General features: G+C 42.7%; 1 protein-coding gene across 3 annotated transcripts in view; it reads right to left on the reverse strand.

Annotated features, from left to right (window-relative positions):
- ZFHX4 (zinc finger homeobox 4) overlaps positions 1-4,188 on the reverse strand; it is a 155,881-nt gene that overhangs the window by 148,893 nt on the left and 2,800 nt on the right. The window contains exon 1 of one of the 3 annotated variants that reach the window (XM_031061712.1): positions 915-1,631. The exons of 1 other annotated variant lie outside the window; for it this stretch is intronic. The gene's annotated coding sequence lies outside the window, so the exon portion shown is untranslated. Of the gene's footprint in view, positions 1-914; positions 1,632-4,188 lie in introns of those variants that run through there. One more of the 3 variants, XM_031061706.1, reaches the window with a different exon arrangement.

Genomic DNA, 4,188 nt, shown 5'->3' on the forward strand with positions numbered 1-4,188 from the left:
CACACACACACACACACACGCCCGCACGGCCACCCTGCCTCTGCTCCTGAGAAACCTACCTGCAAAAAAAAGGGGGGAAGAAGGAGGGGGGGGGGAGAGAGGAAAAAGCACCCCACAACCTTCTCCTGTACACACGCACGCAGTCAGGGTCCCCACTGCCCTGCTGGCATCCCCCCCCTCGCCCGAAAGCGAAAGTTTGAGAGGCCGAGGGGGGTGGAGATGAGGAGGAGAGGCAAGGAGGGTGGGAGAGCAGAATGTGCCTTCAAAAGGCACCTCAAAGTTTAGGGGGGACCGAGCTGCGAAAGAAGAGTGCGAGCTCTAAAGGAGCTGGCAAGGGATGACTTCTGACAGCCGTAACGTCGTTCCTAATGTGACAGTATTCCCCCCCTCCCCGAGCTCCCTAGAAAAAAAGAGCGAAAAAGTGGGGGGCACCCCCCGAACCTCTTCTGCAAAGCGAGCAGGGTCCTCCACTTAATCTGAAAGTTACAGCCCGAAAGAGGAAAAAAAAAAAAAAGAAAAAAAGAAACCCACAGCCCCAAACCAAAACAAAAAAAAAAAAATACACAAACAAAACGTAACCCCCGGAATGAAAGAGAAAGGCAGTAAGAGAAAGAAAGAAGGGAGAGAGAAAAAGCAGCCCCTCCTTCCGAAATGAGAGCAAATACTGTACCTAAAAGTGGGGAAACAGGCAGAAAAAGGGGGGAGAGAGAGAGGGGAGAGGTACATGGGATCTGGGGATGTGAGTGTGTGTGTGTGTATGTGAGAGAGAGAGAAAGAGGCACAGAGAGAGGGGGAGAGAGAGAGAGAGCGAGAGCGAAATATCAAAGATTGTGCAAGATCAGCCTGGAAAGATAATCGATACTCGACCTAAATTTAACACAAACTACTCAATAAAAGTTAAAGAAAAAACTTACTTTCCATTTCCCCTCGCAGTTCCTACTGGATCTTCGCCTCTCTTTTTTGTTTTGCTTTATTTACTTAACAGCTGATCACATCCAAGTAAACGAGAGAAGGTTCATTAAAAAAATAATAAAAAAAAATAATCCTCCAACTTTATTGGGTGAAAATAAAAATGATTGAGCAAGAAGTGGGGGGCATGGAGCGGTCCTTTGGGGTCCGGGAGTTGTTAAAGCATGTGCCGACCGCGGTCTCGCTGTTTGGTTGTGAAGGGGTTGGGAAAAGGAGGAAAGGAAATGAAAATCCGATATGTCTTTATTCTGCTAATTATTATCGTTTTAGCCCTGTTTAAAAAAATGGCTGATTAAGTTGAGTGCGCATGTCTTTGTGTGTCTATTCCCGATATGCACTCTGGGAATGAGAGAGAGAGAGAGAGAGAGGGAGAGAGAGGGGAGAGAGAGAGAGAGAGGAGAGAGAGTAAAGAGAGCGAGGGAGAGGGAGAGCGAGGGAGAGGGAGAGGAGAGGGAAGAGGAGAGGGAGAGGTGTAATTAGTGAGGTGATCAACATTCTCCGGGCTGCAAATGACGCGCAGCCCCGGAGCCGGAGGAGCCGGAGCTGCCGCGGCTGCCGGGGGCTCGCCGGGGCTGCGGGAGCCACAGAGCCAGTGCAGAGAAGAAGGGGCAGCAGAAGGGAGCTCATGGATACAAACACAAGTCTGCAAACTTCATTAGTAACACAGACACACACGCACAGGCACACAAAGTAGATGGCTAGGGAAAATTAAAAAAAAAAAAAAAGAAGAAAAAGAAAAAAAAAAGGAAAAAAAAAAAGGAGGGTGGCAGACTTGCTCTTTTAACTGTTTGGAAACTTAAAAAGAAACGGGTCCAAATTAATTATTGCATCAGGGAGATATTTCTGTCTGTCTGTCTGTCTGTTCATCTCTTACATTTTCTCTCTTTTAATGGGGATTTAATGAAAAAAAATTAACATCACGTTTTTTAAATGGGCTAATGAATGTATGACACATCTGCAAAAGGAAAGGTAATATATCTAGGATAGGGAACAACTACCCATATAGAGATAAAGACAGGTTTATTTACACATGTGCACACAAATGCACACATGTGCACGCTCACATCCCACATCGTATTTACACATATGCACATACACTTAACACACACACAGTCACACAAAACATAGCGCACTTTATTTGTTGACCACCATGTAATTGCTTAGAGATACCAACAAAGTAAAAAGCAAAGCCTTATAGAATATACAATATCAACTGTAAACAGTCTTATCAAAATGAAGTAAATATCAGCCCAAGGAAAGGGTCTCTTTGCATACAATCCAGGTTTTATGCATATACATGCATCATCTTCCAGTTTCCCTGCAAGTATTGATATTTTATTAATATTTTATCTGCTATATTTTACCAGACATATTTCATTCTTGAGGGGAGGGGGGCACAGTATTATGATGAAAAGTAGGGTAAAATGTACAGATGTCATTATAAATTGGAATCTTCTACAAATATTTTCCTGTGTGGGATTTAAGAAGATTGCTTCTCATTTGAAAATCTAATTATCTTAACCTAATACTGCAGATGTGAATATGACTGACACTTTCATTAAAAGATAATTAACTAAAACTAGGAATAGACATACTTTAAAATACCCCCTACCGAAGATAAAAACATGACTATTCAAAGAGCATCCGAATACACCGCAGGAACACGTGCAGATTTTTGATAATGCTATTCCAGAAATGGGTATACCAGAAATGGTCACCAAGTCACAGGAACAGGCAGGAGATATTTACAGTACCAAGGACCCCGTGCAGGTGAACCGTAACCTTAGAGCTGACATGCCTTTGAAGTTCGTGATTCCTGCGATACACATCAAAACCTTGTCTTAGGCCTTAAACACTAAAAACCAGCAGGAAGGTTTTATCACAACCTTCCATTAAAAGCACACACGCACAACAACAACAAACCAGCAAAAACCAGGATGGCAGGAATACACACCTCTCTGGGCCCTAAACCTCCTGCTCCAGGAGAACATTTTGCAAGTACTGGAACTAACGCTAATAGGAAAATCCCCACCTGATGATGAATTAAGGCTGCCCTTAAGGAAGCACAGGCCAGTGTCAGGGAACCGAGTGTCTGAAAGCAGATGTTTAAGGTCAGAGTGAAGGTCCTGATAGTTTTGAAGGAAGGAAAAAATAAAAAGAGGTTTTTGGAAAGGGGAAGGGGAAAAAAAGGATTAAAAAAAAAAAAAAGAAAAGGAAAAAAGCCCAAAACAAACCGTCAGCATGGAAGTACAGCTATTCAAAAAATCAGAATCTGCAAATAAAGCAGGGGAGGACCCCTACCTCAATCCAGGGAAACCTTACTTTAAACTTCAGGAAAATCTTCAAGATTGGAACTTAAGGGAAAAGTCAGGGGCATTGGAGGGTTAGTGAGAGCAACTTTGTTGCTTTTCCAAGCCTCACCTATGCCTTGCACCAGCTCATCAATGAAAAAAGGTGTGAGCATATGTATGTAGATTTCCACAGGCAGTGCGCCCTGTCAATGAACGTAATAAGGAAACTAGCGATATTCTGCATTGTTGTTTACACGGTGGAAAAAAATGCAAACAAAGACTGAAAATGAAATCTCTGAAACCTGTTTACAGTTATCAGATTGAGGGAGTATGATGGAAAGAAGGCTTTTAGGTTTAAATGGTAGACGAAACGGAACTCTGAGATAGAAGGATGCATTGTCCATTCAAGTGCATGCCTGAAGGATGGCAACACATTTCCTAAGACTGAAGACAATTAAATACAATGTGATGAAGAAACACCTGAGAACAATACATCTATTTCAAATTCAAGTGAAGTAACACGTATACTTAATGTCACGGAAGAATAAGGAAACGAAGATAATTTAGTTTTAAAGTCGTCCCCCCCCCCCGCACCTCCCCCCACCTCTTTTATTCCTAGTGCTTTTTTCCTGGTGAAACATCAATATCATTAATGTCATTAATGTCAAAACACCAAACGTCAGAACAGTCAAGTCATTCTTTTTTGGCTGTAGATTTTCCCCCTTTTCTCTCGTCTTGGAGGGGGATATAGGTTTATGGTGTTCTTGAGTTACAGCTAAGGAACAAAGGAGGGGGAATAAGGCAGGAATTGCGACAGGAGAGTCCACATTTTTCAGGGTTTCTTCTGCCACTGTTTACTGTCCATCCTAACATTTTAAACCTCTCTGTTTTTCTGTCTCTCCCTCTTTCTCTCTCTCTAAAAATAGTA

This window comes from Geospiza fortis, unplaced genomic scaffold, assembly GCF_000277835.1.
Source record: "Geospiza fortis unplaced genomic scaffold, GeoFor_1.0 scaffold25, whole genome shotgun sequence".
NCBI lineage: Eukaryota > Metazoa > Chordata > Aves > Passeriformes > Thraupidae > Geospiza > Geospiza fortis.